The sequence below is a fragment of the Eptatretus burgeri genome, chromosome 7 (assembly GCF_056783735.1).
Source record: "Eptatretus burgeri isolate ZD-2024b chromosome 7, Ebu_testis_v1, whole genome shotgun sequence".
Taxonomy (NCBI): Eukaryota; Metazoa; Chordata; class Myxini; order Myxiniformes; family Myxinidae; genus Eptatretus; species Eptatretus burgeri.
Genome location: NC_140967.1, coordinates 50,774,091 through 50,784,090, shown reverse-complemented (window position 1 = coordinate 50,784,090; position 10,000 = coordinate 50,774,091). Strand labels below are relative to the sequence as shown.

The window sequence follows — 10,000 nt, the reverse complement described above, 5'->3', positions numbered from 1 at the left end:
GAGATCACTTTTCATCAAAATTCCAAACTCCTTAACAGGCACACTATAGTAGACACACACACACACACACACACACACACACACACACACACACACACACACACACACACACACACACACACACACACACACACACACACACACACACACACACACACACACACACAACACAACACAACCTAAGTTTATATTACTACTACTACCACTACAATTACTACTACTACCACTACCAATACTACTACTCCTACTACTACTTCTACTACTACTGTAATGGCTCCAATCAATCGTACGTTATTGTGTGGTGTGCTGAGGAAAGTTTTTCGCCCAAGAAGGATGGGCCAAATTCGAATTCACGTGGCAGGAATTTGTAATTTATTCAGGGTGCCAGTGATAGCTCACCGACTCTTTGCAAAAGACACTGTGGAATGTTTAATGTCCACCAACTAATGATGACAGACAGGACACTCAGCTTCACATTGATCTGAGGGACAACACACTTTGTGATGCAACACCCTGCCTGTGAAGCACCGATATTGACAGTTTATAGTCGAGTTTGGGAATCAAATCTAAGTGTGATGCCTCTGCACCATCCTATCAGACTTAAAGCCATTGCTATAACGTCCATATAAATATTATGGGAGGATGAAAGGGGAGAGGAAGGGGTGGGAGAGCGGGTTGGTGGAGGGGTGTCAGTTTTTTGTGTGGGTTGTCCTTTCTGGAGGGCAAAAATACCGGGCATCACAGAATTGTCATCTTTGTGAATCATGAATGTCAATAAGTTATTTATTTCCTATTGATTTTTCTCATTTCCATTATTATTCTTCATCTTCTTCTTTTTCTTCCTCCCACTTGATTTGCCTATACAAAGGCTGCTGATAAGGTATAGACAAAGAAAGACATTGTACTTTCTCCAGAATCATTCTGCCCACCATGGTAGTGAAATAAACAATACATGGACCAAATTAAAGAAAAAGATATACAAGCATCCGCACCACAACTCGAACGTCATGCAACGCCGGCTGGCCATCCAATGAATTATTGAGAAAAGATACAGTAGCATGAGAAGAGATGACAAAAAATATAATCATTAGAAAGGCCGAAGAGGAGTGTTGAATTGTTTTCAGTTAGGAGGAATTTTCAGTGACACTACCTTTTGCTTATTCGCATTTTAATTCCAATCCTAAGTTTCCCTAAGGACATTAAGAATTAACCACATTGTGTGACTAACACCATGTCTAGACCAAACTAATCAGTGCAAACAGATTATTCACCTCTGAACCTCTCATTTACCAATCATTGTTCTCACAATTCGGTCACAACCATAGCCTTTCTTGAGTTAAAGAGGCCCTGAAACGGTACTCACATTTGTCCATCATTGTCTCACATGACCACGTGCATACAAAGAGGACAAGTGGCTCAACATATACTTTGAAGGACATATTACATCACCATTCTTGTGAAGCAAAGGGTTATGTTCGTCACCTGTTGACATTTTCTCAAGCTGCTGTGCACCTGCTGGATTCGCAGAACAAACTAGGACGACAGATTAAACCAAAGGATATAACGTACCGGTAATTAATATATATTATGTAATCTCTTTGAGTTGAGTTTGACTTTGAATGATGTTACAATAGTTTACCTTGTGTTATCTTTTTTTTTTTTTCAAATAATATGTTTACCGAGGCTGCACACAGTGCTCTTAATGAGACCTCCAAAATGGTATCGCTGGTGCTTTAGTCTTAAGCCCCTTTCAGGCAATCAGAGGTAATAACTTTAATGAATCGAATTAGCAATTTGAAAGGAGTTCAATTTCTTGGTTTGCATGCAGACTAAATAAGAGATAAATCGCATTAGGTCGTCTACCGAGCTCAGTGAAATTCGAATTAGTCCACCCGACAAAGTGGGTTTTAAAAACTGGATTCTTTGGTTTTGGAGGGCTTTGAAAATGAACTGCTTGTCTGAAAAGAAACTGATAGCATTAGTACGCAATGGCACCCTTTTATATTTTCTCCTCTCCTCGAGGTGAGTTGCCATTCACGTGCTCCCACCTCGCTTAATCTTTCTTTGCTAGTTGGGCAGTGTACACGTCACAACACTATTGGCTTTTTTATTCGTGATGTTTACTTTAAAAAAAAAACAAAAAACAACTGTATAAGGTAAAGTCCAGGGACAGGAAAGATAGCTTTCGAGGTATGTGCACTCACCCTTGAGCTGTCTCGCCTGGATTTGGATCTCGGCCCAGCTATAAACCGTCACTCTGGTGTTTCGTAGGCAGGGCAATGCATGTATGTGCCGTCCATTGGAAGGACGTTAAGCCGACGGACCCATCTGCCAGCAATGGTCTTTGGTGGACGTTAAAGATCCCACATTCTCTTTCATGAAAACGAGGTGAGTTATCACTGACACCCTGAACAAATTTCAAATTCCTGCCCTGAATGACTGCTGGTAAGACAGTGGCAACCACCCAGCATAACCCTTGCCAAGAGACCGCTTTGGCAGCACTGACTCTTTGTAATTAATATGGTACATTGATTATTTTTTTTGTATGCAGCCTGTGGCTGCTGGTTGCATCATTGCTGGAAATGCAGCTGTGCCGTTGATGCAGTTCTGCTGTTTATAGTAAGTTGGTACTCATTTTGTCGACCTCGGAAGGATGAGAGGCTGAGTCAACCTACTTGGTGTTATTTAACGACATGACAGGGGCTCATACTTAAGACCCTCGGATCTTAAGCCAGCCACCTTAACCGTTAAGTAAACATCAGACTTGATACCTTGATGACAAGAAGGTTAAACAAGTCCATTTCATCACAGCTAAGTTTTCTTGTGGACATTTGAAAGTGATGTTGAAAACATGTGTTGTATACGAAGAGGTCATAATGTATTTAGAACGTTTCCCATTGGTGGTTGTGTGAAAATTTAAATGAATATTTGGCCATTCATTGTTTTTATTATATTATACTGTATCTGTAATGCATATGCAGTATATATTTGTGAGAGCTATCAATGTTTGATATCCAAGGACAACATTTATTGGTTTCTTTAGGGCATATATCAAGAGGAGGAAGTAGAATATACATTAATGCAAATTTAATGAAAAAGAAAGGAAAGTAAACAGAGAATCAAATTAACATAAACAATTATTTCTAAACTACAAGGAAAAACATGTTAAAATATGCAATTTCAAGAGGTTTTGATTTTGAAAATCTCATGGCGTTCGAAAAATATCAGGCAGAAGTAGCCCGTATCACTTTTGCGACGAAGTAGCATAGTAACTCCGGGATCAATTGCACCGCCAGTTTATTTTGCCTCTGGCCTTTGTAACTAATCATTTTGGAGAAAATAAATATCCTTCCATAGTTCAGAAATATTATGAAGAGCACAACTAGGCGTCTACCAAAAGTTGTGTTTTTAAAAATCACTTTTTGAAAAAAGGTTTGGTGAAATATCCCTTCATCATCCAAATGTTTCTTCCATGCACGTTCTTGCATGGCTAATTCTGTTTTTAAAAGTTTCTCACAGCATCAGACAGTGATTTATGTGTGACTTCATAATCTATGGCAGTAGAGGCTTACACAGCATCACTGATAATAATAGATGGCCTGGTAATTCATCCACAAATGTCTGCTTCAGTTTGAGGGAAGAATATTCCAGTCTCGCATTCATCAAAAAGTTTTTAATTTGTTCGAAGATGTGCTTCATCTACAGATTACGGCCATCCTACGTTCACATCTAAAAACTTGTAAATGTTGTCAACAATCATTGGAGTATGAAATAATGCTAACCCTTGTGGTTAAAATACTAGGAGTGTGCTTCAGGTGGTGCGATAATTGGGCTGTGAGTCCAATCTATGATGCCTGCACACTGTGGCACTCTCCACCTCGAGTTGAAGCCTTCAACCACCTCTTAAAACTTCACCCTGCAGCATGGTGAGGAACCAGGGCTGAAGCTTCCTTGAAATCACATCACAGCACTTGATTGTAATTTCACAGGTAGTTTATATTCTGACCCCAAAGAGGTGGCTTAAGGTCTGATATTCCACATTCAGTGTCAGTCTCCCCAAAGCAAAGATGACCCAATGAGGTACTGGGATTGTCCGAAGTAGTTGGGTATCTTTCAATACATGGGGCCAAGACACCACGTGAATAATAGAACGTGTATTTTGAAACACGCAATTTCATCGGAACATCTTGAGGACACCTACAAACGAACAAATGACAACATTAAAATTCAGTATTTTAAATTTCATATAATGTTTTCACTTGAGTGTCATGAAACTTACCTTTCAAGATACATTCTCTCACTGTGGCTCCTCCAAGTGTAGCAAGAATGAGCCCGTACGGCATGCAGTGGAACAAAGCTGAAGAGCAAATAGACAATCATCAGCATTCGTCTTCTATCCTCTTGATGGTGCCGTGCCAGTTGCAAATGATAACGCACCTTTGTATGATGCATATGTTCAGCAGACTCAATCATAAAACAACACATGCTATCAAACTCTCTAACACTACATGCCATATTAAACTGCCGGTCTCATGACTTCGACTTTTAAAGTTCATACAGACTAGCTCACCACCAAGCAATGACAAATTGATATGAGTATGTGATTGGAGGGAGGTTTTGAAAGGTGTTGAATTCCTTTTTAGAACCTTCACACTTTAACAAAATAATTCGGAAAAATTGCGGATTCACATTCAATTAAAAAATATGAATGAATTTTTGAATGTCTGAAAGGGGCTTGACTAATGATACCCCATTTAAGTCATTGATACCACAGTAGTAATTATGTTGTTCATTGTTGGTTGGCACTGCTTAATTGTTTAATCATCCTGCTCGCAATTTTTCCTGTCTTCCTCTTGCTTACTACAGGAACAATGCTTGGAGAGGCCACTTATTTATTATCAACGAAGTAAGGCGAAAGCGAGGGATGGAAGAGGAGGAGGGAGGGGGTGGTGGGATTGCAAATTATAGAATTTAGAAAATGAAGGGATGGTGCAAGAAGAGGGAAGAAAAGAGGTTAAATTGTTACTTGGAAGGATAGCAGAGAGTGTTCAAAAGAGAAAGGGGTTTAACAAAAGAAACAACAATGAGAGGATAAGATGGAAGAGAGTGGAGGGATAAAGGGAGACATGGCTTTTAAAATTTTATCATTTAAAGATATGCTACTTTTGTGGCGATTAATTCTACAAATAATTCCTATTGCTTTTGTTACTATGTGTTCTTAAAATAATATATACCAATATTATGTTTTAACCATCTTATCTAACATTGAGACTGCACTTTTCAGACCATATGATACCAAACCTAACCATAACTATACCATAACGTACCGTACCCTATAAGGTGCATTCAAAACGTTATCGGAATGGGATATTCGCATTTGCAGGAGCACTATAAATGCCGTGTTTTTAATATTTATTCAATGTCTGAAGTCGTATAGGAATTTGCTTTGGGTATATTTTGGTAGATTTTTTACTCCAGGGTTGAGACTCTTAGAGGAGACATATGAGGTATAATATTTCACATATTAAAGTTATTTTCGGCCATTCTGTCAATAATTATCACCTGCCTGTCCTATTCTCAAAGAGGATGGCCTTTTATCTGCCATTTGATAAAGATATGACCTACAGTTGACTTGGGAAGCCCCAATAAGACAGAAATGTTGTGAACCTCTGACACTCAATAACAAGCACATGTTGAAATCAGTCACCAAATTCTTTACCTTTTGGAATCTTAATAGCAACTGATTTTTCAATACCTGGTGCACACCTTTAAAAATAAGATGATGCTTTGCAGTGTGAATAGTCAAATGAAGGCTAGGAGGGCTAAATTCAACTTTGTGTGTGTGGTCCCAAAACTTTAGGCAATATAGTGGAAAATAGCCTTTGAAGATGTCAATGCATCATGCATGAAACATCTCGAGCTTAAGTTTGTTCTTTCCTGTTTGTTGCAAAATTTATTGAAATTTTGATTGGCTGTTTTTTTATTTTGCTTCTTTAAATAGTGATGATGCCAACAGCCTCAGTATATATATATATATATATATATATATATATATATATATATATATATATATATATATATATATATATATATATATATATATATATATATATATATATATATATATATATATATATATATATATATATATATATATACATATATATCTTCTTCTTTCGGCTGCTCCCGTTAGGGGTCGCCACAGCGGATCATCCGTATGATCCGCAGAGTGATTTGGCACATGTTTTACGCCGGATGCCCTTCCTGACACAACCCTGGTCGCATATATATATATATATATATATATATATATATATATATATATATATATATATATATATATATATATATATATATATATATACTGTATATATATATATATATATATATATATATATATATATATATATATATATATACTGTATATATATATATACTGTATATATATATATATACTGTATATATACTGTATATATATATATATACTGTATATATGTATATATATGTATATATATATATATATATATATATATATACTGTATATATATATATATACTGTATATATATATATACACTGTATATATACTGTATATATATATATATATACTGTATATATACTGTATATATACTGTATATATATATATATATATACTGTATATATATATATATATATATATATATATATATATATATACTGTATATATATATATACTGTATATATATATATATATATATATATATATATATATATATATATACTGTATATAGATATATATACTGTATATATATATATATATATATATATATATATATATATATATATATATATATATATATATATATATATATATATATATATATATATATATATATATATACATACAAACTTGGCTGAATTCAATTTTTAGCTTTTGATCATTTTGATGAAAGAAAATCGTTTTTTTTTTTAGCATTTATTGAGCTTTTTATTGATTTATGTTGTCAGGAGTACATAATTATTATTGCGCATAATACCTCTGGTATTATTACAGTGCCATTTAACCACTTGCAAAAAATCTAACGACGTATAATCTTTCTCAAAGCCACACACACACTCTGTCCCGAATGCTCCACCCAGTAGCTGACCGTTTTTTCAGAGATTAACACACCTGCTTCACTCATTGATCCAAAACAATGACAAATTGACACCATATAATACCAGTTCATGTGGAATTTTTCCACACTAATGGTACTAAAAAGGTGCAAAAACTGATCCCCTTCATTACAGACCTATCAGCTTATTTCCAATCATCAACAAAGTCTTGGAATCCATCATTGCAGTTGATATAAAATCATTCCTTTTCTCCAACAACCTCATCGAAGATCATCAATTCAGATTCAGACATGGTCACTCCACCTTGGACATGCTGCTTCTACTCTCCAAACAATGGTGGAGGCACTCAATATCAGACGTGAGATCAGTGCCTTCTCTCTGGACATATCTCATGCTTTTGATACAGTCTGGCATTCTGCCTTACTCTCCAAACTCTGCCTATGGCATCCAAGGCGAACTCCACACATGGCTCACTGACTTCCGATTTGCTCTACTCTCGTAGCCAACATGGGGCTCTCAAATAAATCCTTTCATCTCCTCTCCACTCAAGACTGGAGCGCCCCAAGGCAGTGTTCCAGACCCAGTCCTATTCCTGATCTTCATCAATGAACTTTCTGATTCGCTGTAAAATTATCTTCATATATTTGCTAATGACTCCACATTTGCCATGACATCCCTCATTCTTCACACAGGCAGACTGCAGTCTCTTCCCTCTCTTCAGACCTTGAAAAAATCACAAGCTGGTAAAACACTTGGAATATGTCTTTCAATCTGGAATAATCTCACACTCTCACGATCTCTCTCCAAAAGGGACATCTGGGAACCCCTCACCCCTGATCTACTTTCTTAACAATCCTCTTAAGGAAGTTCAGTCATTCAAACCTCACCTCCTCCCCCCACCCCCTGCTCTGTCTGCTATTTGTCCTGCCCATATTTATGCAGTGTGCTCAATGTCTGCCAGCAACCCCATTCTGGTTAAACTACCAAAATCAAGAATCGCTGCTCACCTTCACTCTTTCATTCCTCTTTTTCCCCACCTTTGGAACAAACTCCCACACACTCTTCAATCCCACTCTTCCCTCCAGGTCTCCAAAATAGCTGTTCACCACCATCTCTTCTTTTCCACCATCCAAAACCATTATCTCTTCTACCCCCGTTAATCCACCCCAAACCCTCCTCCTTCATATTCCCTGCTTTCCTTCCTGAAAGTCCCTGTAGTGTCCATCTTATTTACCCTGTGTACTCCACCCCATCCCTCTCACTTTCACAGATCTCCTCATGTGTCTATTTCCCACTGTTTTGTGCTTCCTTCTCCAGTTCCTCTTGTCTCCTGCTCCCCTTGTTATACATTCTGTGTTAGCTCTAAAATGAGCCTTGAAATTGTGCATTAAAAAAACTCCTGGGTCTCACTATCAGCCATGATCTTTCTTGGGCAAACCATATTTCAAAGTTTGCCTCCAAAGCCAGTCGCCGACTGGGCATCCTCTATCGTACAAAGTCCTTCCTTGGCACACCTGAACTCCGATCCACCGCCAAGGCCTTAATCTACAGCTTTATGGAGTTCAGCTCTCCCCTCTGGGCTGGCTCCCCTGCCTTACATCTTGCTCAGCTTGATGCCATGGAAACCAAAGCCTTCAGGATTATTGTAATTTCCCACAATAAAGCTTACTCTATGGGCCGATCACTTCTCCATTGCAGACAGGTCGGTGGTCTCTGTCTTCTACTGTCTCCTTTCTGGGCTTGCACCCTCTGTTCTTCCCGTGCTTTGTGCCCCCCTCCCCCACAATCAGGTTTCTACATGGCTCACACGCTCCACCATCAAACTCCTGGTGAAACTACCTAAATCCAGGATCACTGCTCACCTCCATTCATTTATTCCTCATTCTTCCTGCCTGTGGAACCAACTTATTCATCCTCTTAAATCTCATTCTTCCCTCGAGTTCTTCAAGACAGCTGTTCACCGCCATCTCAGATTGTCCCCAATCCAGAACCATGATGTTTTATACCCTCGTTAACCAAGCCCCCACCCCACTTCCACACCCCATCACAATACCTTCTCCTTCCAAATTTCCAGTTTTCCCTCCTGAGAGTTTCCTTCTGTATCCATCTTGTGCAACCCATTCCTCCCCATGTCCATTGTTTGTCCAAGTCTCCCTCTACCTTGTCCTTCAACTCTGCTGTTGGCATTCCTCCCCCCACCCCCTCTCTTGAGTGTTCCTTTTGTCCTGTTGTGTCCTGTTCCATTCAGTGTACTAATACAAGCAAGCTCTTCCATGAGCCATGACTGTATAACAAATAAAACATGAATACGTTTTTAACCATTATGTTTATGTCCCCTTTCTGCAAGTTTCTTCTATCAACGATGGAAATGTTTTTAGTCGTTTACTAAGTGTGATTTGAAATTGACGTTTTTTCAACTTGACGTAAAAAAAACAGAAATTGACGTTTATAAAGAAAAATCTAATCATATATATATATATATATATATATATATATATATATATATATATATATATATATATATATATATATCTTCTTCCTCTTTCGGCTGCTCCCGTTAGGGGTCGCCATAGCGGATAATCCGTATGATCCGCATCGTGATTTGGCACATGTTTTACGCCGGATGCCCTTCCTGACGCAACCCTGGTTGCCTCTTACAACACAGGGATATGGTACACCTATTTTAACCAGGGTATACACCGGCCCAGTATACTGGTACTCATTTCGCCGACCTCGGAAGGATGACGGGCTGAGTCAACCCCCTGGTGTATTAATTCAGTGGCCCAACGGGGCTTGAACTCAGGACCTTTTGGATCCCAAGCCGCTGCCCTAACCACTGCGCCAACACCAGGATATATATATATATATATATATATATATATATATATATATATATATATATATATA

General features: G+C 37.8%; 1 protein-coding gene and 1 long non-coding RNA gene across 6 annotated transcripts in view; one reads left to right on the top strand and one right to left on the bottom strand.

Annotated features, from left to right (window-relative positions):
* LOC147023246 (zinc finger homeobox protein 3-like) overlaps positions 1-10,000 on the top strand; it is a 585,945-nt gene that overhangs the window by 438,236 nt on the left and 137,709 nt on the right. The gene's annotated exons all lie outside the window — the stretch shown is intronic.
* Positions 3,021-10,000, bottom strand: part of LOC147023247 (uncharacterized) — a 63,087-nt gene continuing 56,107 nt past the window's right edge. The window contains exons 2-3 of the long non-coding RNA XR_015060108.1: positions 4,280-4,357; positions 3,021-4,197 (exon numbers count right to left, since the gene is read on the bottom strand). This is a non-coding gene — a long non-coding RNA (uncharacterized LOC147023247). The remainder of the gene's footprint in view (positions 4,198-4,279; positions 4,358-10,000) is intronic.